This window comes from Ascaphus truei, unplaced genomic scaffold (assembly GCF_040206685.1).
Source record: "Ascaphus truei isolate aAscTru1 unplaced genomic scaffold, aAscTru1.hap1 HAP1_SCAFFOLD_1261, whole genome shotgun sequence".
NCBI classification, from domain to species: domain Eukaryota; kingdom Metazoa; phylum Chordata; class Amphibia; order Anura; family Ascaphidae; genus Ascaphus; species Ascaphus truei.
Genome location: NW_027454134.1, coordinates 38,631 through 64,590, shown reverse-complemented (window position 1 = coordinate 64,590; position 25,960 = coordinate 38,631). Strand labels below are relative to the sequence as shown.

General features: G+C 44.5%; 3 long non-coding RNA genes across 3 annotated transcripts; all 3 read left to right on the top strand.

The window, feature by feature from the left end:
- Positions 1 to 5,995: 5,995 nt before the first annotated feature.
- On the top strand, positions 5,996 to 9,916 carry LOC142475546 (uncharacterized). Its single transcript, XR_012790991.1, has 3 exons — positions 5,996 to 6,064; positions 7,296 to 7,406; positions 9,805 to 9,916. It is a non-coding gene; the product is annotated as an uncharacterized LOC142475546 (long non-coding RNA).
- A 2,603-nt stretch (positions 9,917 to 12,519) lies between these two features.
- On the top strand, positions 12,520 to 16,438 carry LOC142475551 (uncharacterized). Its single transcript, XR_012790996.1, has 3 exons — positions 12,520 to 12,588; positions 13,820 to 13,930; positions 16,327 to 16,438. It is a non-coding gene; the product is annotated as an uncharacterized LOC142475551 (long non-coding RNA).
- Positions 16,439 to 19,389: 2,951 nt separating this feature from the next.
- LOC142475550 (uncharacterized) lies at positions 19,390 to 23,312 on the top strand. The gene is made up of 3 exons (XR_012790995.1): positions 19,390 to 19,458; positions 20,690 to 20,800; positions 23,199 to 23,312. It is a non-coding gene; the product is annotated as an uncharacterized LOC142475550 (long non-coding RNA).
- Positions 23,313 to 25,960: the final 2,648 nt, after the last annotated feature.

Below are 25,960 nucleotides of genomic sequence, written 5' to 3'. Positions count from 1 at the left end.
GTTACTGATTCAGTACATCATATGCACAGTGTGGTTATGATATGATGGATTGATTTAATGAACCCACCAACCAATGATGACATCTGCATCATCTTCTGTAAAGTGCAGCTACAGCATGATATTATCAGCATTTGGTGCGGTATAATCAGAGGTATCTATGTGCTTTTGTGCCTGTTTTAAGTCCTCCAGCTTAACGCCCCTACACCTCCCACTACACAGGCATACTTACTTATGCATACACTGACATCTGGCATACCTACACACACCCCAGGGCCACTTCCTTCCCCTGATGTCAGGGAGAGGATGGGCATGCAGAGTGCAGTAAGTCTCCACGTTACTCTGGCCAACAGTCTTGGCCTACCTCCAGCATCTGTCACCCACAACATCTGTTCCCTCCTTGTAAAGTGCTGAACTATCTCACCTGGGTCAGTGCTATAGCTGATCACAGTGCCCGATCAGGATGTCACTGTGACAGGCAGCAGTGCAGATTGACCGGTCAATCAATGCAGTGCCGCAACATACTGCTGCGGCACAGTTTATTCGAGCATTTGCCCGTTCTGTGCCGCAGCAGTAGCCTGGCGCGCGCCCGAGTGTGACGGGCGCACGCCGAAGCAGCGGAAGAGCGCCCTCCGATCGGGGCGCTCTCCCTACCGCTGCCGGGTCCGCCGGGTCCCCCGGAACCCCCTGCCGCTGTCCCGCGATCGCGGGACACCAGGGCTCCCTCGGGGAGCCCCTGGACATGCGTGCAGCGGGCGCACACTCCCGATGACGCGTGACCGCGCGTCTATGACGCGCGGCACGCCGAGGGGCGGCCACTAGCAAGCCGGGAGATTTCCCGGCTTGCGGTACCGACCACACTTCAATAAAGTGTGTCGGTAGTGTATGCACTAAATGAGATTTCCGTGCCCCCAGTCAGGTTACTCCCTGGGCAGTGACCCTGCTCACACCCTCCCCTAGTTCCACCTCTGATCACAATTATCTCTCTTGGAGAGTGTAGCAAATTGGAGTTGGGGGAATCTCACCTCTGCCATGCATGGTCACAATCTGGGCACAGGACCCAAATAGTGGGCAATGTGGCACTTCTTACAGTAGAGAATAAGTAACTTTATTCTTTACTTGTGTATTAAGGACCTTATTTGCATTAAATTCAGTCCACATGGGACCAAGACTTTCTGGCTTACTGAACAAAGTGGAATTGTTTCGTAGAGGGTGGAGAATTGTATTTTATCTGAAATTACCCCCTCTGCACAAAATACAAACAATTATACCCATACAAGTACCTTGTGGAAGTTGTTGCCCTCTATCTTCCTGTGGTCTCTCCCTGTTTCTCACCGTGCCTCCTCCCATTTCCTTGCACCTCTGCGTCTCCGCATATATCCCTATACTCAGAGCCGGCTCCGGTCAGTGACATGGGATGCCCAAATATGAGCATACCCATATATGGGCATCCATGCCACTGACCGGAGCCCGCTCTGTTGCGGATATGGAGAGAGACTGGGAGATTTACATCCCCTTATAATTCATATGGTGCATAGTACCGGCACGTATTGTTTTACCGGTACTGTGTACCTTCCTACTTCCACACTGGTACAGTATATGCTGCAGTGGGACTGAGAGGGATATATTGGTAACACATAGTCATTGTTGGGGGAATTCAATCCATTTTGAAAATAGTAATGAAATGTTTTTTACTTTTCTTTTTTTTCAGTAATGAAGAATGAAACATTTCTGTTAAAATTGAATTGGAGGTGAACTGGATTCATCATCAACTCTGCACCAGTGTGAATTGATGTTCTTTAATGTTCTGATAAGGTACATGCAACATCTCTTCCTCAACCCCTGCACCACTCTCTGCCTCTTGCCTCTCTCTCTCCACCTTCCTGCTAAGCGTATTAACCCATGCCCTCTAGATCGTATCCCCTCACACCTTACTGCATCTCTTAGTCCCCACTCTCACCCACATCTTCAATTCCTCCCTATTCTCTGGCTCTTTACCCTCTTACTTTAAGCCTGTAGTGGTCACCCTTTTCTCAGAAACAACCTACACCCTATGTGCCTTACTAACTACCGCCCTGTATCCCTCCTGCTGTTTGTCTCCTAATTGCTAGAATGTCAACATTCTTAAATCACATTCCCTCCTGGATCCTTTACAACCTGCCTTTCGTACAGCTCGTTCTACAGACTGTGCTTAAAGCAAATTCCCAAGGTCACTTTTCCCTACTAATCCTACTTGATCTATCTGCTGCGTTTGATGCTCTCAATCACTCTCCTCCTTCATATTCTAAACTCTCTCTTGGTATCCGTAACACAGTTCTATCCTGGTTTTCATCATAACTTTCCTGTCACACATTCTCCATCTCTGTTGCTAACATGTCTTCGTCTTCTATTGATCTGTCTGTGGGTATACATCAGGGCTCTGTTCTGAGATCTCTCTTTCTCTCTACATACTATCATTTGGTGACCTCATCAACTCTTTGTGACAATCCTATAAATAACAAATACAAATATCAGGTCATGGGAATAAGTGATTTGGACATAAAAGTAACATTTCGGAAGTGTGGACAACTAATACATCTTGTAGATTGCCTTTACAGTGTGATGTCATTGATTCAGTAGATTGTGTGCAGACCAGGACTGCAGTACAGTGTCACTCACATGGATGACTTGCGTGGTAGAAGCTCAAGAACAAGGATGTCAAACTCCAGTCCTCGAGGGCAGCAAACAGGCCAGGTTTTCAGGATATCCCTACTGAAAACCTGGCCTGTTTGGGACCCTCGAGGACTGGAGTTTGACATGCATGCTCTAGAAGGAGCACAGCTGTGGGTGGGAGGTGGATTTGCTTTGCATCAAATGGTTTGGAGCAAGGTTTATTGTATGTATTATCATAATAACAATGCAATGCTTAACTTTTATTTCAGGAGGGATGACTGCAGAACAGAAGTGAATATTGAAGCCATGTGTTCCTTTTCTTGCAAAAGAGAAAATTTGAAGGACAGTTGAAGAGAAGGAAAATTACTACACAGAGACAGATAAGCAATGTGTATATTTCTCATTTACCATTTAGTATTTGTCGTTTTATTGACTCCACACAATCCGGCTGCTACGGGTTTCACATTGAATATTTTCATCTCTACTCTACCCCTTCCTGTGATCTGAACCATGCAGGTTTTCGTTGATTCAATACATCATGAGTAGAGGGTGGCTACAGTATGAAGTAAAGACCCAAGGACCACATCTACTACCATTCATAACAAGAACATGTGCAGTAGCGCACAGCTGCAGTTCTATGTGATTGTTATGAAAGGTTGAGGTGGTTCAATTCTATGAATCTGGAGTGGGATGGATCCTGTTTGCATCATATGGTTTCATCTAGGCCAGTAGATTATATAACTCTCAGTACAGGTTACACATGGCATCAGTATTAGTGATTTAAAGAGGAGGAAAGCTTCAATGTGGAGAACAAAGCCAAGTAATGTTGAAGTTACTCCTTTTACCATTTACTTGGTCAGTCTGTACTGTCTACTCTCCACACAGCTGCTAAGGATCTTCCATTTTAAATACTTTCACCTCCTATTCTGCACTGCTTTGCTGCCCATTATTCAGAGATGCGTTCCAGTCATGTTTAGCACTCTGAATCTCTCTGCAGTCATTGGTTCAGCACATCATGGGTAGAGCATGGCTACAGATACAGCAAGCTATTATTATTTTACCGGCTGATCACCCATAATATTGCATTAAAACATAGAATATCACTTAATTTCCAAAAGATTCAGTGATGCTGATAATGCAGAATCTCACAACATTTCCCATCATAATGCCATAATGCACAAGTGGGAGAAATAATCCTTGCTATATCTGTACATTGTGTGACGTATTACCTCAATGACCAATGAGAGCAAGTACATCTTCTGTATAGAGCGGCTGTGTTATGATGCAGTTATTGATCATCATTGACATAATCACAAGAATCTTATGCAAAGGGAAATTGTCCGCAGCGAAGTGAGATTTCAGCCCCCAAACGTCTGTAATATTAATGCAATGTCTTACTTTTGTTGCAGTGAACACTGAAGAGACGGATCTACTACAACACTGTACAGGATGAGCATACGCTACAAGCAGCAAAATGATCTTGCAGTTGACAGTATGTTGTTCTGGTAATGTGCACAATTATTATTTATGGGCTACACACCACAGTGCTGGACATATTCTGTTAACTTCAACTCTACTCCTAACATGGAGATGTCTTCCTGGTGTTACTGATTCAGTACATCATATGCACAGTGTGGTTATGATATGATGGATTGATTTAATGAACCCACCAACCAATGATGACATCTGCATCATCTTCTGTAAAGTGCAGCTACAGCATGATATTATCAGCATTTGGTGCGGTATAATCAGAGGTATCTATGTGCTTTTGTGCCTGTTTTAAGTCCTCCAGCTTAACGCCCCTACACCTCCCACTACACAGGCATACTTACTTATGCATACACTGACATCTGGCATACCTACACACACCCCAGGGCCACTTCCTTCCCCTGATGTCAGGGAGAGGATGGGCATGCAGAGTGCAGTAAGTCTCCACGTTACTCTGGCCAACAGTCTTGGCCTACCTCCAGCATCTGTCACCCACAACATCTGTTCCCTCCTTGTAAAGTGCTGAACTATCTCACCTGGGTCAGTGCTATAGCTGATCACAGTGCCCGATCAGGATGTCACTGTGACAGGCAGCAGTGCAGATTGACCGGTCAATCAATGCAGTGCCGCAACATACTGCTGCGGCACAGTTTATTCGAGCATTTGCCCGTTCTGTGCCGCAGCAGTAGCCTGGCGCGCGCCCGAGTGTGACGGGCGCACGCCGAAGCAGCGGAAGAGCGCCCTCCGATCGGGGCGCTCTCCCTACCGCTGCCGGGTCCGCCGGGTCCCCCGGAACCCCCTGCCGCTGTCCCGCGATCGCGGGACACCAGGGCTCCCTCGGGGAGCCCCTGGACATGCGTGCAGCGGGCGCACGCTCCCGATGACGCGTGACCGCGCGTCTATGACGCGCGGCACGCCGAGGGGCGGCCACTAGCAAGCCGGGAGATTTCCCGGCTTGCGGTACCGACCACACTTCAATAAAGTGTGTCGGTAGTGTATGCACTAAATGAGATTTCCGTGCCCCCAGTCAGGTTACTCCCTGGGCAGTGACCCTGCTCACACCCTCCCCTAGTTCCACCTCTGATCACAATTATCTCTCTTGGAGAGTGTAGCAAATTGGAGTTGGGGGAATCTCACCTCTGCCATGCATGGTCACAATCTGGGCACAGGACCCAAATAGTGGGCAATGTGGCACTTCTTACAGTAGAGAATAAGTAACTTTATTCTTTACTTGTGTATTAAGGACCTTATTTGCATTAAATTCAGTCCACATGGGACCAAGACTTTCTGGCTTACTGAACAAAGTGGAATTGTTTCGTAGAGGGTGGAGAATTGTATTTTATCTGAAATTACCCCCTCTGCACAAAATACAAACAATTATACCCATACAAGTACCTTGTGGAAGTTGTTGCCCTCTATCTTCCTGTGGTCTCTCCCTGTTTCTCACCGTGCCTCCTCCCATTTCCTTGCACCTCTGCGTCTCCGCATATATCCCTATACTCAGAGCCGGCTCCGGTCAGTGACATGGGATGCCCAAATATGAGCATACCCATATATGGGCATCCATGCCACTGACCGGAGCCCGCTCTGTTGCGGATATGGAGAGAGACTGGGAGATTTACATCCCCTTATAATTCATATGGTGCATAGTACCGGCACGTATTGTTTTACCGGTACTGTGTACCTTCCTACTTTCACACTGGTACAGTATATGCTGCAGTGGGACTGAGAGGGATATATTGGTAACACATAGTCATTGTTGGGGGAATTCAATCCATTTTGAAAATAGTAATGAAATGTTTTTTACTTTTCTTTTTTTTCAGTAATGAAGAATGAAACATTTCTGTTAAAATTGAATTGGAGGTGAACTGGATTCATCATCAACTCTGCACCAGTGTGAATTGATGTTCTTTAATGTTCTGATAAGGTACATGCAACATCTCTTCCTCAACCCCTGCACCACTCTCTGCCTCTTGCCTCTCTCTCTCCACCTCCCTGCTAAGCGTATTAACCCATCTAATGTAATCCACATTCCATGTCTCACTTTACTCTTCACTTCTCACGTGCCCTCTGGAATGACTGCTCTCTGACTAACAAGGTCTATTTGTACATGACCTCTTCTGCTCTCATCATCCACCACCTCTCATTCCCCTCACCCCTGTCCTACTCGATACCTCAGCTTAATTGAACTCTCTCCTCTGACATCTACCCTTATCTCTAACCTCTCCTCACTTTCTGCTTAAACTAACTATCTTGTTAACTTTTACAATGCTATCATCTCCTCCTCCTCCCTCCTCCTCCTCCCTCCTCCATCATATATATGCCCCTTCTAGGCTCTGACACACTCATCCCTGTAAGGCCATGATTATCATGGGCACATGCTTGGTCATCCACAGTGCGTGCGAGCGATGCAGAGCCGCCTCGGACCTCAGTGCAGGGATTGCTGCATACCCCCAGCATCTGTCACCCACAAACAATACACACACTAATACTCCCCACAATACACACTATAATACCTCCTCAATACTAATCTCCCCAATAATATTATAGCTCCAAACACAATATACACAACACCCTTACACAAGATACACAATCTAGTACTCTCCTCTGCACCTCTACACACAATATAATACTCCCACACACACAATATACACACTACCCTCCTACCCCCATAAAATACAACCAATAATACACACACACTTTGTGGATGTTGGGACCAGCTCCCGGCATGCACCAGTGAAAGAGAGAGGCCCGCAGAAGCTCGGAAGAACTCCCTCCATCCGTGCCTTCCTCCGTTTCACATCTTCTCCCTGTCTCTCTCCCTCCCTTTCCTTGCATCTCCCTGCGTCTTTACGTATACCCAGTCAGTGACGGCTCTGGTCACGTGATGCCTTAATATGGGCTTATCCATATATGTTCATCCACGTCACTAATGTGATGCCCGCACTGTTGCGGAGCTGGTACTTACGACGGGCACTTATTGTTTTATCAGTACTGCGTACCTGACTCTACCGGCCTACTTTCAACACTAGTACAATATGTGCTTCACTACGAGTGAGTGGGGAATATTGGCATCACACAGTCACTGTTGAATATGCCATTCAATCCATTTTGAAAATAGTAATGCAATGTGGTTTTGTTTTGTTTGCTTTTTGCAGTAATGAAGAATGGAAAAGTTATATTAAAATTAAATTGGAGGGGGACTAGATTCAGCATTTCATCATGAACTCTGCACTTGTGAGAATTTAACTTCTTGAATACCCTGACAGGTACACGCAACATTAAGACTATAATCTGCTGTGCAAGCTTTCGTGCTATACCTCCCCCTCAGGTTTTGATTTATACATTTGCTCCCTCAATTCATGTCCTCTAATATTTGAAAGCTCTCTCATAGCATTTTCTCTTTACCACAGAACGTCATCCCAATGTAACCTCTCTCTTGTTCTTTCTGCTTGCTGTTTCCTCACTCCTCTGTTAAACTTTTCTAATTTCTCTAACTTCCACACTCCTGCTTTTATCCACATGTTCTCCTCTTTCCTTCCCCTACCTTTGCATGTGTCTACACACTGCACCATTTGTACAGACCTCTATTGCAGCTATTTCTGCACTGCTCAATGAAAAGCACTCTTTAATATCCTATTCTCTGTGCCCCCTCTCTCTGCGCCCCCTCTTTTGGCGCCTCCTCTCTCTGCGCCCCCTCTCTCTGCGCCTATCTGTCTCATTCTCTCTACGTCCCTCTCTCTCTACATAGAGCTATCTCTGTCTCTCTCTACACCTATCTCTGTGTCTCCTTCTATGTTTGCTGATGTGTGGGATATCTCTTATAATCTTGAACCTGCTCATATACACATCGGGCCTCCCTGCCTCTGCCTCCCTGCTAAGAGTGTTAACCTATCTAATGTAATCCACATTCCTTTCCTTACTTTTCTCTTCCCTTCTCCTATGCCATCTGGAATGTCCGTTCTCTGACTAACAAGGCTCTAGTTGTACATGACCTCTTCTGCTCTCATCATTCACAATCAGTCATTCCCCTCACCCCATCTTACCTGTCCCACTGATTTGCCTCTGCTTAATTAAACTCTCCTCTGACATCTACTCTAACCTCTCTGCTCTCTCTCTCTTTCCGCTTAAACTAACAATCTTATTAACTCTTACAATGCTATCCTCCTATCTATATGCCCCCTCTAGGCTCTGACACACTTGTCCCTCTAGCCCACACCCTTGGCTAAATTCCCAAACATGTTCATCACACTTCCACTCGCTGTTCTTAATGCCTATGAAGGAAATCACACAATTGATATTTGATTTTTCTACAGTAAAAATGTCTCCAGTCCTGTATAAAGCTGCTCTCTGGGGCCAAACCACACTACTTTTTTTTCACATTCATCAACACTCAAATTTAATTTACGCTGTCTTTTTTTCCCTGTATTTGACTCCCTCCACTAACCTTCTCCTCACACTTGCCATCCTTCCTTCACTTCTCCTCAAGCATTTGACTACTTCAGAGGCAAGGTGGATGCCACCCACAAGGAGATTCCTTCTGTCCCTTCCCCCTTCTCTCCTTCTACCTAATTCTCCTTCTGCATTTGACTCCTTTTCTTCTCTTACAGAGCTGGAAGCTAATCATCTTCTCTTCTCCCTCTACCACATGCCCTCTAGATCGTATCCCCTCACACCTTACTGCATCTCTTAGTCCCCACTCTCACCCACATCTTCAATTCCTCCCTATTCTCTGGCTCTTTACCCTCTTACTTTAAGCCTGTAGTGGTCACCCTTTTCTCAGAAACAACCTACACCCTATGTGCCTTACTAACTACCGCCCTGTATCCCTCCTGCTGTTTGTCTCCTAATTGCTAGAATGTCAACATTCTTAAATCACATTCCCTCCTGGATCCTTTACAACCTGCCTTTCGTACAGCTCGTTCTACAGACTGTGCTTAAAGCAAATTCCCAAGGTCACTTTTCCCTACTAATCCTACTTGATCTATCTGCTGCGTTTGATGCTCTCAATCACTCTCCTCCTTCATATTCTAAACTCTCTCTTGGTATCCGTAACACAGTTCTATCCTGGTTTTCATCATAACTTTCCTGTCACACATTCTCCATCTCTGTTGCTAACATGCCTTCGTCTTCTATTGATCTGTCTGTGGGTATACATCAGGGCTCTGTTCTGAGATCTCTCTTTCTCTCTACATACTATCATTTGGTGACCTCATCAACTCTTTGTGACAATCTTATAAATAACAAATACAAATATCAGGTCATGGGAATAAGTGATTTGGACATAAAAGTAACATTTCGGAAGTGTGGACAACTAATACATCTTGTAGATTGCCTTTACAGTGTGATGTCATTGATTCAGTAGATTGTGTGCAGACCAGGACTGCAGTACAGTGTCACTCACATGGATGACTTGCGTGGTAGAAGCTCAAGAACAAGGATGTCAAACTCCAGTCCTCGAGGGCAGCAAACAGGCCAGGTTTTCAGGATATCCCTACTGAAAACCTGGCCTGTTTGGGACCCTCGAGGACTGGAGTTTGACATGCATGCTCTAGAAGGAGCACAGCTGTGGGTGGGAGGTGGATTTGCTTTGCATCAAATGGTTTGGAGCAAGGTTTATTGTATGTATTATCATAATAACAATGCAATGCTTAACTTTTATTTCAGGAGGGATGACTGCAGAACAGAAGTGAATATTGAAGCCATGTGTTCCTTTTCTTGCAAAAGAGAAAATTTGAAGGACAGTTGAAGAGAAGGAAAATTACTACACAGAGACAGATAAGCAATGTGTATATTTCTCATTTACCATTTAGTATTTGTCGTTTTATTGACTCCACACAATCCGGCTGCTACGGGTTTCACATTGAATATTTTCATCTCTACTCTACCCCTTCCTGTGATCTGAACCATGCAAGTTTTCGTTGATTCAATACATCATGAGTAGAGTGTGGCTACAGTATGAAGTAAAGACCCAAGGACCACATCTACTACCATTCATAACAAGAACATGTGCAGTAGCGCACAGCTGCAGTTCTATGTGATTGTTATGAAAGGTTGAGGTGGTTCAATTCTATGAATCTGGAGTGGGATGGATCCTGTTTGCATCATATGGTTTCATCTAGGCCAGTAGATTATATAACTCTCAGTACAGGTTACACATGGCATCAGTATTAGTGATTTAAAGAGGAGGAAAGCTTCAATGTGGAGAACAAAGCCAAGTAATGTTGAAGTTACTCCTTTTACCATTTACTTGGTCAGTCTGTACTGTCTACTCTCCACACAGCTGCTAAGGATCTTCCATTTTAAATACTTTCACCTCCTATTCTGCACTGCTTTGCTGCCCATTATTCAGAGATGCGTTCCAGTCATGTTTAGCACTCTGAATCTCTCTGCAGTCATTGGTTCAGCACATCATGGGTAGAGCATGGCTACAGATACAGCAAGCTATTATTATTTTACCGGCTGATCACCCATAATATTGCATTAAAACATAGAATATCACTTAATTTCCAAAAGATTCAGTGATGCTGATAATGCAGAATCTCACAACATTTCCCATCATAATGCCATAATGCACCAGTGGGAGAAATAATCCTTGCTATATCTGTACATTGTGTGACGTATTACCTCAATGACCGATGAGAGCAAGTACATCTTCTGTATAGAGCGGCTGTGTTATGATGCAGTTATTGATCATCATTGACATAATCACAAGAATCTTATGCAAAGGGAAATTGTCCGCAGCGAAGTGAGATTTCAGCCCCCAAACGTCTGTAATATTAATGCAATGTCTTACTTTTGTTGCAGTGAACACTGAAGAGACGGATCTACTACAACACTGTACAGGATGAGCATACGCTACAAGCAGCAAAATGATCTTGCAGTTGACAGTATGTTGTTCTGGTAATGTGCACAATTATTATTTATGGGCTACACACCACAGTGCTGGACATATTCTGTTAACTTCAACTCTACTCCTAACATGGAGATGTCTTCCTGGTGTTACTGATTCAGTACATCATATGCACAGTGTGGTTATGATATGATGGATTGATTTAATGAACCCACCAACCAATGATGACATCTGCATCATCTTCTGTAAAGTGCAGCTACAGCATGATATTATCAGCATTTGGTGCGGTATAATCAGAGGTATCTATGTGCTTTTGTGCCTGTTTTAAGTCCTCCAGCTTAACGCCCCTACACCTCCCACTACACAGGCATACTTACTTATGCATACACTGACATCTGGCATACCTACACACACCCCAGGGCCACTTCCTTCCCCTGATGTCAGGGAGAGGATGGGCATGCAGAGTGCAGTAAGTCTCCACGTTACTCTGGCCAACAGTCTTGGCCTACCTCCAGCATCTGTCACCCACAACATCTGTTCCCTCCTTGTAAAGTGCTGAACTATCTCACCTGGGTCAGTGCTATAGCTGATCACAGTGTCCGATCAGGATGTCACTGTGACAGGCAGCAGTGCAGATTGACCGGTCAATCAATGCAGTGCCGCAACATATGCACTAAATGAGATTTCCGTGCCCCCAGTCAGGTTACTCCCTGGGCAGTGACCCTGCTCACACCCTCCCCTAGTTCCACCTCTGATCACAATTATCTCTCTTGGAGAGTGTAGCAAATTGGAGTTGGGTTAATCTCACCTCTGCCATGCATGGTCACAATCTGGGCACAGGACCCAAATAGTGGGCAATGTGGCACTTCTTACAGTAGAGAATAAGTAACTTTATTCTTTACTTGTGTATTAAGGACCTTATTTGCATTAAATTCAGTCCACATGGGACCAAGACTTTCTGGCTTACTGAACAAAGTGGAATTGTTTCGTAGAGGGTGGAGAATTGTATTTTATCTGAAATTACCCCCTCTGCACAAAATACAAACAATTATACCCATACAAGTACCTTGTGGAAGTTGTTGCCCTCTATCTTCCTGTGGTCTCTCCCTGTTTCTCACCGTGCCTCCTCCCATTTCCTTGCACCTGTGCGTCTCCGCATATATCCCTATACTCAGAGCCGGCTCCGGTCAGTGACATGGGATGCCCAAATATGAGCATACCCATATATGGGCATCCATGCCACTGACCGGAGCCCGCTCTGTTGCGGATATGGAGAGAGACTGGGAGATTTACATCCCCTTATAATTCATATGGTGCATAGTACCGGCACGTATTGTTTTACCGGTACTGTGTACCTTCCTACTTTCACACTGGTACAGTATATGCTGCAGTGGGACTGAGAGGGATATATTGGTAACACATAGTCATTGTTGGGGGAATTCAATCCATTTTGAAAATAGTAATGAAATGTTTTTTACTTTTCTTTTTTTTCAGTAATGAAGAATGAAACATTTCTGTTAAAATTGAATTGGAGGTGAACTGGATTCATCATCAACTCTGCACCAGTGTGAATTGATGTTCTTTAATGTTCTGATAAGGTACATGCAACATCTCTTCCTCAACCCCTGCACCACTCTCTGCCTCTTGCCTCTCTCTCTCCACCTCCCTGCTAAGCGTATTAACCCATCTAATGTAATCCACATTCCATGTCTCACTTTACTCTTCACTTCTCACGTGCCCTCTGGAATGACTGCTCTCTGACTAACAAGGTCTATTTGTACATGACCTCTTCTGCTCTCATCATCCACCACCTCTCATTCCCCTCACCCCTGTCCTACTCGATACCTCAGCTTAATTGAACTCTCTCCTCTGACATCTACCCTTATCTCTAACCTCTCCTCACTTTCTGCTTAAACTAACTATCTTGTTAACTTTTACAATGCTATCATCTCCTCCTCCTCCCTCCTCCTCCTCCCTCCTCCATCATATATATGCCCCTTCTAGGCTCTGACACACTCATCCCTGTAAGGCCATGATTATCATGGGCACATGCTTGGTCATCCACAGTGCGTGCGAGCGATGCAGAGCCGCCTCGGACCTCAGTGCAGGGATTGCTGCATACCCCCAGCATCTGTCACCCACAAACAATACACACACTAATACTCCCCACAATACACACTATAATACCTCCTCAATACTAATCTCCCCAATAATATTATAGCTCCAAACACAATATACACAACACCCTTACACAAGATACACAATCTAGTACTCTCCTCTGCACCTCTACACACAATATAATACTCCCACACACACAATATACACACTACCCTCCTACCCCCATAAAATACAACCAATAATACACACACACTTTGTGGATGTTGGGACCAGCTCCCGGCATGCACCAGTGAAAGAGAGAGGCCCGCAGAAGCTCGGAAGAACTCCCTCCATCCGTGCCTTCCTCCGTTTCACATCTTCTCCCTGTCTCTCTCCCTCCCTTTCCTTGCATCTCCCTGCGTCTTTACGTATACCCAGTCAGTGACGGCTCTGGTCACGTGATGCCTTAATATGGGCTTATCCATATATGTTCATCCACGTCACTAATGTGATGCCCGCACTGTTGCGGAGCTGGTACTTACGACGGGCACTTATTGTTTTATCAGTACTGCGTACCTGACTCTACCGGCCTACTTTCAACACTAGTACAATATGTGCTTCACTACGAGTGAGTGGGGAATATTGGCATCACACAGTCACTGTTGAATATGCCATTCAATCCATTTTGAAAATAGTAATGCAATGTGGTTTTGTTTTGTTTGCTTTTTGCAGTAATGAAGAATGGAAAAGTTATATTAAAATTAAATTGGAGGGGGACTAGATTCAGCATTTCATCATGAACTCTGCACTTGTGAGAATTTAACTTCTTGAATACCCTGACAGGTACACGCAACATTAAGACTATAATCTGCTGTGCAAGCTTTCGTGCTATACCTCCCCCTCAGGTTTTGATTTATACATTTGCTCCCTCAATTCATGTCCTCTAATATTTGAAAGCTCTCTCCTAGCATTTTCTCTTTACCACAGAACGTCATCCCAATGTAACCTCTCTCTTGTTCTTTCTGCTGGCTGTTTCCTCACTCCTCTGTTAAACTTTTCTAATTTCTCTAACTTCCACACACCTGCTTTTATCCACATGTTCTCCTCTTTCCTTCCCCTACCTTTGCATGTGTCTACACACTGCACCATTTGTACAGACCTCTATTGCAGCTATTTCTGCACTGCTCAATGAAAAGCACTCTTTAATATCCTATTCTCTGTGCCCCCTCTCTCTGCGCCCCCTCTTTTGGCGCCTCCTCTCTGCGCCCCCTCTCTCTGCGCCTATCTGTCTCATTCTCTCTACGTCCCTCTCTCTCTACATAGAGCTATCTCTGTCTCTCTCTACACCTATCTCTGTGTCTCCTTCTATGTTTGCTGATGTGTGGGATATCTCTTATAATCTTGAACCTGCTCATATACACATCGGGCCTCCCTGCCTCTGCCTCCCTGCTAAGAGTGTTAACCTATCTAATGTAATCCACATTCCTTTCCTTACTTTTCTCTTCCCTTCTCCTATGCCATCTGGAATGTCCGTTCTCTGACTAACAAGGCTCTAGTTGTACATGACCTCTTCTGCTCTCATCATTCACAATCAGTCATTCCCCTCACCCCGTCTTACCTGTCCCACTGATTTGACTCTGCTTAATTAAACTCTCCTCTGACATCTACTCTAACCTCTCTGCTCTCTCTCTCTTTCCGCTTAAACTAACAATCTTATTAACTCTTACAATGCTATCCTCCTATCTATATGCCCCCTCTAGGCTCTGACACACTTGTCCCTCTAGCCCACACCCTTGGCTAAATTCCCAAACATATTCATCACACTTCCACTCGCTGTTCTTAATGCCTATGAAGGAAATCACACAATTGATATTTGATTTTTCTACAGTAAAAATGTCTCCAGTCCTGTATAAAGCTGCTCTCTGGGGCCAAACCACACTACTTTTTTTTCACATTCATCAACACTCAAATTTAATTTACGCTGTCTTTTTTTCCCTGTATTTGACTCCCTCCACTAACCTTCTCCTCACACTTGCCATCCTTCCTTCACTTCTCCTCAAGCATTTGACTACTTCAGAGGCAAGGTGGATGCCACCCACAAGGAGATTCCTTCTGTCCCTTCCCCCTTCTCTCCTTCTACCTAATTCTCCTTCTGCATTTGACTCCTTTTCTTCTCTTACAGAGCTGGAAGCTAATCATCTTCTCTTCTCCCTCTACCACATGCCCTCTAGATCGTATCCCCTCACACCTTACTGCATCTCTTAGTCCCCACTCTCACCCACATCTTCAATTCCTCCCTATTCTCTGGCTCTTTACCCTCTTACTTTAAGCCTGTAGTGGTCACCCTTTTCTCAGAAACAACCTACACCCTATGTGCCTTACTAACTACCGCCCTGTATCCCTCCTGCTGTTTGTCTCCTAATTGCTAGAATGTCAACATTCTTAAATCACATTCCCTCCTGGATCCTTTACAACCTGCCTTTCGTACAGCTCGTTCTACAGACTGTGCTTAAAGCAAATTCCCAAGGTCACTTTTCCCTACTAATCCTACTTGATCTATCTGCTGCGTTTGATGCTCTCAATCACTCTCCTCCTTCATATTCTAAACTCTCTCTTGGTATCCGTAACACAGTTCTATCCTGGTTTTCATCATAACTTTCCTGTCACACATTCTCCATCTCTGTTGCTAACATGTCTTCGTCTTCTATTGATCTGTCTGTGGGTATACATCAGGGCTCTGTTCTGAGATCTCTCTTTCTCTCTACATACTATCATTTGGTGACCTCATCAACTCTTTGTGACAATCCTATAAATAACAAATACAAATATCAGGTCATGGGAATAAGTGATTTGGACATAAAAGTAACATTTCGGAAGTGTGGACAACTAATACATCTTGTAGATTGCCTTTACAGTGTGATGTCATTGATTCAGTAGATTGTGTGCAGACCAGGACTGCAGTACAGTGTCACTCACATGGATGACTTGCGTGGTAGAAGCTCAAGAACAAGGATGTCAAACTCCAGTCCTCGAGGGCCGCAAACAGGCCAGGTTTTCAGGATATCCCTACTGAAAACCTGGCCTGTTTGGGACCCTCGAGGACTGGAGTTTGACATGCATGCTCTAGAAGGAGCACAGCTGTGGGTGGGAGGTGGATTTGCTTTGCATCAAATGGTTTGGAGCAAGGTTTATTGTATGTATTATCATAATAACAATGCAATGCTTAACTTTTATTTCAGGAGGGATGACTGCAGAACAGAAGTGAATATTGAAGCCATGTGTTCCTTTTCTTGCAAAAGAGAAAATTTGAAGGACAGTTGAAGAGAAGGAAAATTACTACACAGAGACAGATAAGCAATGTGTATATTTCTCATTTACCATTTAGTATTTGTCGTTTTATTGACTCCACACAATCCGGCTGCTACGGGTTTCACATTGAATATTTTCATCTCTACTCTACCCCTTCCTGTGATCTGAACCATGCAGGTTTTCGTTGATTCAATACATCATGAGTAGAGGGTGGCTACAGTATGAAGTAAAGACCCAAGGACCACATCTACTACCATTCATAACAAGAACATGTGCAGTAGCGCACAGCTGCAGTTCTATGTGATTGTTATGAAAGGTTGAGGTGGTTCAATTCTATGAATCTGGAGTGGGATGGATCCTGTTTGCATCATATGGTTTCATCTAGGCCAGTAGATTATATAACTCTCAGTACAGGTTACACATGGCATCAGTATTAGTGATTTAAAGAGGAGGAAAGCTTCAATGTGGAGAACAAAGCCAAGTAATGTTGAAGTTACTCCTTTTACCATTTACTTGGTCAGTCTGTACTGTCTACTCTCCACACAGCTGCTAAGGATCTTCCATTTTAAATACTTTCACCTCCTATTCTGCACTGCTTTGCTGCCCATTATTCAGAGATGCGTTCCAGTCATGTTTAGCACTCTGAATCTCTCTGCAGTCATTGGTTCAGCACATCATGGGTAGAGCATGGCTACAGATACAGCAAGCTATTATTATTTTACCGGCTGATCACCCATAATATTGCATTAAAACATAGAATATCACTTAATTTCCAAAAGATTCAGTGATGCTGATAATGCAGAATCTCACAACATTTCCCATCATAATGCCATAATGCACAAGTGGGAGAAATAATCCTTGCTATATCTGTACATTGTGTGACGTATTACCTCAATGACCAATGAGAGCAAGTACATCTTCTGTATAGAGCGGCTGTGTTATGATGCAGTTATTGATCATCATTGACATAATCACAAGAATCTTATGCAAAGGGAAATTGTCCGCAGCGAAGTGAGATTTCAGCCCCCAAACGTCTGTAATATTAATGCAATGTCTTACTTTTGTTGCAGTGAACACTGAAGAGACGGATCTACTACAACACTGTACAGGATGAGCATACGCTACAAGCAGCAAAATGATCTTGCAGTTGACAGTATGTTGTTCTGGTAATGTGCACAATTATTATTTATGGGCTACACACCACAGTGCTGGACATATTCTGTTAACTTCAACTCTACTCCTAACATGGAGATGTCTTCCTGGTGTTACTGATTCAGTACATCATATGCACAGTGTGGTTATGATATGATGGATTGATTTAATGAACCCACCAACCAATGATGACATCTGCATCATCTTCTGTAAAGTGCAGCTACAGCATGATATTATCAGCATTTGGTGCGGTATAATCAGAGGTATCTATGTGCTTTTGTGCCTGTTTTAAGTCCTCCAGCTTAACGCCCCTACACCTCCCACTACACAGGCATACTTACTTATGCATACACTGACATCTGGCATACCTACACACACCCCAGGGCCACTTCCTTCCCCTGATGTCAGGGAGAGGATGGGCATGCAGAGTGCAGTAAGTCTCCACGTTACTCTGGCCAACAGTCTTGGCCTACCTCCAGCATCTGTCACCCACAACATCTGTTCCCTCCTTGTAAAGTGCTGAACTATCTCACCTGGGTCAGTGCTATAGCTGATCACAGTGCCCGATCATGATGTCACTGTGACAGGCAGCAGTGCAGATTGACCGGTCAATCAATGCAGTGCCGCAACATACTGCTGCGGCACAGTTTATTCGAGCATTTGCCCGTTCTGTGCCGCAGCAGTAGCCTGGCGCGCGCCCGAGTGTGACGGGCGCACGCCGAAGCAGCGGAAGAGCGCCCTCCGATCGGGGCGCTCTCCCTACCGCTGCCGGGTCCGCCGGGTCCCCCGGAACCCCCTGCCGCTGTCCCGCGATCGCGGGACACCAGGGCTCCCTCGGGGAGCCCCTGGACATGCGTGCAGCGGGCGCACGCTCCCGATGACGCGTGACCGCGGGGCGGCCGAGGGGCGGCCACTAGCAAGCCGGGAGATTTCCCGGCTTGCGGTACCGACCACACTTCAATAAAGTGTGTCGGTAGTGTATGCACTAAATGAGATTTCCGTGCCCCCAGTCAGGTTACTCCCTGGGCAGTGACCCTGCTCACACCCTCCCCTAGTTCCACCTCTGATCACAATTATCTCTCTTGGAGAGTGTAGCAAATTGGAGTTGGGGGAATCTCACCTCTGCCATGCATGGTCACAATCTGGGCACAGGACCCAAATAGTGGGCAATGTGGCACTTCTTACAGTAGAGAATAAGTAACTTTATTCTTTACTTGTGTATTAAGGACCTTATTTGCATTAAATTCAGTCCACATGGGACCAAGACTTTCTGGCTTACTGAACAAAGTGGAATTGTTTCGTAGAGGGTGGAGAATTGTATTTTATCTGAAATTACCCCCTCTGCACAAAATACAAACAATTATACCCATACAAGTACCTTGTGGAAGTTGTTGCCCTCTATCTTCCTGTGGTCTCTCCCTGTTTCTCACCGTGCCTCCTCCCATTTCCTTGCACCTCTGCGTCTCCGCATATATCCCTATACTCAGAGCCGGCTCCGGTCAGTGACATGGGATGCCCAAATATGAGCATACCCATATATGGGCATCCATGCCACTGACCGGAGCCCGCTCTGTTGCGGATATGGAGAGAGACTGGGAGATTTACATCCCCTTATAATTCATATGGTGCATAGTACCGGCACGTATTGTTTTACCGGTACTGTGTACCTTCCTACTTTCACACTGGTACAGTATATGCTGCAGTGGGACTGAGAGGGATATATTGGTAACACATAGTCATTGTTGGGGGAATTCAATCCATTTTGAAAATAGTAATGAAATGTTTTTTACTTTTCTTTTTTTTCAGTAATGAAGAATGAAACATTTCTGTTAAAATTGAATTGGAGGTGAACTGGATTCATCATCAACTCTGCACCAGTGTGAATTGATGTTCTTTAATGTTCTGATAAGGTACATGCAACATCTCTTCCTCAACCCCTGCACCACTCTCTGCCTCTTGCCTCTCTCTCTCCACCTCCGTGCTAAGCGTATTAACCCATCTAATGTAATCCACATTCCATGTCTCACTTTACTCTTCACTTCTCACGTGCCCTCTGGAATGACTGCTCTCTGACTAACAAGGTCTATTTGTACATGACCTCTTCTGCTCTCATCATCCACCACCTCTCATTCCCCTCACCCCTGTCCTACTCGATACCTCAGCTTAATTGAACTCTCTCCTCTGACATCTACCCTTATCTCTAACCTCTCCTCACTTTCTGCTTAAACTAACTATCTTGTTAACTTTTACAATGCTATCATCTCCTCCTCCTCCCTCCTCCTCCTCCCTCCTCCATCATATATATGCCCCTTCTAGGCTCTGACACACTCATCCCTGTAAGGCCATGATTATCATGGGCACATGCTTGGTCATCCACAGTGCGTGCGAGCGATGCAGAGCCGCCTCGGACCTCAGTGCAGGGATTGCTGCATACCCCCAGCATCTGTCACCCACAAACAATACACACACTAATACTCCCCACAATACACACTATAATACCTCCTCAATACTAATCTCCCCAATAATATTATAGCTCCAAACACAATATACACAACACCCTTACACAAGATACACAATCTAGTACTCTCCTCTGCACCTCTACACACAATATAATACTCCCACACACACAATATACACACTACCCTCCTACCCCCATAAAATACAACCAATAATACACACACACTTTGTGGATGTTGGGACCAGCTCCCGGCATGCACCAGTGAAAGAGAGAGGCCCGCAGAAGCTCGGAAGAACTCCCTCCATCCGTGCCTTCCTCCGTTTCACATCTTCTCCCTGTCTCTCTCCCTCCCTTTCCTTGCATCTCCCTGCGTCTTTACGTATACCCAGTCAGTGACGGCTCTGGTCACGTGATGCCTTAATATGGGCTTATCCATATATGTTCATCCACGTCACTAATGTGATGCCCGCACTGTTGCGGAGCTGGTACTTACGACGGGCACTTATTGTTTTATCAGTACTGCGTACCTGACTCTACCGGCCTACTTTCAACACTAGTACAATATGTGCTTCACTACGAGTGAGTGGGGAATATTGGCATCACACAGTCACTGTTGAATATGCCATTCAATCCATTTTGAAAATAGTAATGCAATGTGGTTTTGTTTTGTTTGCTTTTTGCAGTAATGAAGAATGGAAAAGTTATATTAAAATTAAATTGGAGGGGGACTAGATTCAGCATTTCATCATGAACTCTGCACTTGTGAGAATTTAACTTCTTGAATACCCTGACAGGTACACGCAACATTAAGACTATAATCTGCTGTGCAAGCTTTCGTGCTATACCTCCCCCTCAGGTTTTGATTTATACATTTGCTCCCTCAATTCATGTCCTCTAATATTTGAAAGCTCTCTCCTAGCATTTTCTCTTTACCACAGAACGTCATCCCAATGTAACCTCTCTCTTGTTCTTTCTGCTGGCTGTTTCCTCACTCCTCTGTTAAACTTTTCTAATTTCTCTAACTTCCACACTCCTGCTTTTATCCACATGTTCTCCTCTTTCCTTCCCCTACCTTTGCATGTGTCTACACACTGCACCATTTGTACAGACCTCTATTGCAGCTATTTCTGCACTGCTCAATGAAAAGCACTCTTTAATATCCTATTCTCTGTGCCCCCTCTCTCTGCGCCCCCTCTTTTGGCGCCTCCTCTCTCTGCGCCCCCTCTCTCTGCGCCTATCTGTCTCATTCTCTCTACGTCCCTCTCTCTCTACATAGAGCTATCTCTGTCTCTCTCTACACCTATCTCTGTGTCTCCTTCTATGTTTGCTGATGTGTGGGATATCTCTTATAATCTTGAACCTGCTCATATACACATCGGGCCTCCCTGCCTCTGCCTCCCTGCTAAGAGTGTTAACCTATCTAATGTAATCCACATTCCTTTCCTTACTTTTCTCTTCCCTTCTCCTATGCCATCTGGAATGTCCGTTCTCTGACTAACAAGGCTCTAGTTGTACATGACCTCTTCTGCTCTCATCATTCACAATCAGTCATTCCCCTCACCCCATCTTACCTGTCCCACTGATTTGCCTCTGCTTAATTAAACTCTCCTCTGACATCTACTCTAACCTCTCTGCTCTCTCTCTCTTTCCGCTTAAACTAACAATCTTATTAACTCTTACAATGCTATCCTCCTATCTATATGCCCCCTCTAGGCTCTGACACACTTGTCCCTCTAGCCCACACCCTTGGCTAAATTCCCAAACATGTTCATCACACTTCCACTCGCTGTTCTTAATGCCTATGAAGGAAATCACACAATTGATATTTGATTTTTCTACAGTAAAAATGTCTCCAGTCCTGTATAAAGCTGCTCTCTGGGGCCAAACCACACTACTTTTTTTTCACATTCATCAACACTCAAATTTAATTTACGCTGTCTTTTTTTCCCTGTATTTGACTCCCTCCACTAACCTTCTCCTCACACTTGCCATCCTTCCTTCACTTCTCCTCAAGCATTTGACTACTTCAGAGGCAAGGTGGATGCCACCCACAAGGAGATTCCTTCTGTCCCTTCCCCCTTCTCTCCTTCTACCTAATTCTCCTTCTGCATTTGACTCTTTTTCTTCTCTTACAGAGCTGGAAGCAAATCATCTTCTCTTCTCCCTCTACCACATGCCCTCTAGATCGTATCCCCTCACACCTTACTGCATCTCTTAGTCCCCACTCTCACCCACATCTTCAATTCCTCCCTATTCTCTGGCTCTTTACCCTCTTACTTTAAGCCTGTAGTGGTCACCCTTTTCTCAGAAACAACCTACACCCTATGTGCCTTACTAACTACCGCCCTGTATCCCTCCTGCTGTTTGTCTCCTAATTGCTAGAATGTCAACATTCTTAAATCACATTCCCTCCTGGATCCTTTACAACCTGCCTTTCGTACAGCTCGTTCTACAGACTGTGCTTAAAGCAAATTCCCAAGGTCACTTTTCCCTACTAATCCTACTTGATCTATCTGCTGCGTTTGATGCTCTCAATCACTCTCCTCCTTCATATTCTAAACTCTCTCTTGGTATCCGTAACACAGTTCTATCCTGGTTTTCATCATAACTTTCCTGTCACACATTCTCCATCTCTGTTGCTAACATGTCTTCGTCTTCTATTGATCTGTCTGTGGGTATACATCAGGGCTCTGTTCTGAGATCTCTCTTTCTCTCTACATACTATCATTTGGTGACCTCATCAACTCTTTGTGACAATCCTATAAATAACAAATACAAATATCAGGTCATGGGAATAAGTGATTTGGACATAAAAGTAACATTTCGGAAGTGTGGACAACTAATACATCTTGTAGATTGCCTTTACAGTGTGATGTCATTGATTCAGTAGATTGTGTGCAGACCAGGACTGCAGTACAGTGTCACTCACATGGATGACTTGCGTGGTAGAAGCTCAAGAACAAGGATGTCAAACTCCAGTCCTCGAGGGCCGCAAACAGGCCAGGTTTTCAGGATATCCCTACTGAAAACCTGGCCTGTTTGGGACCCTCGAGGACTGGAGTTTGACATGCATGCTCTAGAAGGAGCACAGCTGTGGGTGGGAGGTGGATTTGCTTTGCATCAAATGGTTTGGAGCAAGGTTTATTGTATGTATTATCATAATAACAATGCAATGCTTAACTTTTATTTCAGGAGGGATGACTGCAGAACAGAAGTGAATATTGAAGCCATGTGTTCCTTTTCTTGCAAAAGAGAAAATTTGAAGGACAGTTGAAGAGAAGGAAAATTACTACACAGAGACAGATAAGCAATGTGTATATTTCTCATTTACCATTTAGTATTTGTCGTTTTATTGACTCCACACAATCCGGCTGCTACGGGTTTCACATTGAATATTTTCATCTCTACTCTACCCCTTCCTGTGATCTGAACCATGCAAGTTTTCGTTGATTCAATACATCATGAGTAGAGTGTGGCTACAGTATGAAGTAAAGACCCAAGGACCACATCTACTACCATTCATAACAAGAACATGTGCAGTAGCGCACAGCTGCAGTTCTATGTGATTGTTATGAAAGGTTGAGGTGGTTCAATTCTATGAATCTGGAGTGGGATGGATCCTGTTTGCATCATATGGTTTCATCTAGGCCAGTAGATTATATAACTCTCAGTACAGGTTACACATGGCATCAGTATTAGTGATTTAAAGAGGAGGAAAGCTTCAATGTGGAGAACAAAGCCAAGTAATGTTGAAGTTACTCCTTTTACCATTTACTTGGTCAGTCTGTACTGTCTACTCTCCACACAGCTGCTAAGGATCTTCCATTTTAAATACTTTCACCTCCTATTCTGCACTGCTTTGCTGCCCATTATTCAGAGATGCGTTCCAGTCATGTTTAGCACTCTGAATCTCTCTGCAGTCATTGGTTCAGCACATCATGGGTAGAGCATGGCTACAGATACAGCAAGCTATTATTATTTTACCGGCTGATCACCCATAATATTGCATTAAAACATAGAATATCACTTAATTTCCAAAAGATTCAGTGATGCTGATAATGCAGAATCTCACAACATTTCCCATCATAATGCCATAATGCACAAGTGGGAGAAATAATCCTTGCTATATCTGTACATTGTGTGACGTATTACCTCAATGACCAATGAGAGCAAGTACATCTTCTGTATAGAGCGGCTGTGTTATGATGCAGTTATTGATCATCATTGACATAATCACAAGAATCTTATGCAAAGGGAAATTGTCCGCAGCGAAGTGAGATTTCAGCCCCCAAACGTCTGTAATATTAATGCAATGTCTTACTTTTGTTGCAGTGAACACTGAAGAGACGGATCTACTACAACACTGTACAGGATGAGCATACGCTACAAGCAGCAAAATGATCTTGCAGTTGACAGTATGTTGTTCTGGTAATGTGCACAATTATTATTTATGGGCTACACACCACAGTGCTGGACATATTCTGTTAACTTCAACTCTACTCCTAACATGGAGATGTCTTCCTGGTGTTACTGATTCAGTACATCATATGCACAGTGTGGTTATGATATGATGGATTGATTTAATGAACCCACCAACCAATGATGACATCTGCATCATCTTCTGTAAAGTGCAGCTACAGCATGATATTATCAGCATTTGGTGCGGTATAATCAGAGGTATCTATGTGCTTTTGTGCCTGTTTTAAGTCCTCCAGCTTAACGCCCCATCACCTCCCACTACACAGGCATACTTACTTATGCATACACTGACATCTGGCATACCTACACACACCCCAGGGCCACTTCCTTCCCCTGATGTCAGGGAGAGGATGGGCATGCAGAGTGCAGTAAGTCTCCACGTTACTCTGGCCAACAGTCTTGGCCTACCTCCAGCATCTGTCACCCACAACATCTGTTCCCTCCTTGTAAAGTGCTGAACTATCTCACCTGGGTCAGTGCTATAGCTGATCACAGTGCCCGATCAGGATGTCACTGTGACAGGCAGCAGTGCAGATTGACCGGTCAATCAATGCAGTGCCGCAACATATGCACTAAATGAGATTTCCGTGCCCCCAGTCAGGTTACTCCCTGGGCAGTGACCCTGCTCACACCCTCCCCTAGTTCCACCTCTGATCACAATTATCTCTCTTGGAGAGTGTAGCAAATTGGAGTTGGGGGAATCTCACCTCTGCCATGCATGGTCACAATCTGGGCACAGGACCCAAATAGTGGGCAATGTGGCACTTCTTACAGTAGAGAATAAGTAACTTTATTCTTTACTTGTGTATTAAGGACCTTATTTGCATTAAATTCAGTCCACATGGGACCAAGACTTTCTGGCTTACTGAACAAAGTGGAATTGTTTCGTAGAGGGTGGAGAATTGTATTTTATCTGAAATTACCCCCTCTGCACAAAATACAAACAATTATACCCATACAAGTACCTTGTGGAAGTTGTTGCCCTCTATCTTCCTGTGGTCTCTCCCTGTTTCTCACCGTGCCTCCTCCCATTTCCTTGCACCTGTGCGTCTCCGCATATATCCCTATACTCAGAGCCGGCTCCGGTCAGTGACATGGGATGCCCAAATATGAGCATACCCATATATGGGCATCCATGCCACTGACCGGAGCCCGCTCTGTTGCGGATATGGAGAGAGACTGGGAGATTTACATCCCCTTATAATTCATATGGTGCATAGTACCGGCACGTATTGTTTTACCGGTACTGTGTACCTTCTTACTTTCACACTGGTACAGTATGTGCTGCAGTGGGACTGAGAGGGATATATTGGTAACACATAGTCATTGGTGGGGGAATTCAATCCATTTTGAAAATAGTAATGCATTGTTTTTTACTTTTTTTTTTGCAGTAATGAAGAATGAAAAAGTTCTGTTAAAATTGAATTGGACGTGAACTGGATTCAGCATTTCATCATCAACTCTGCACCAGTGTG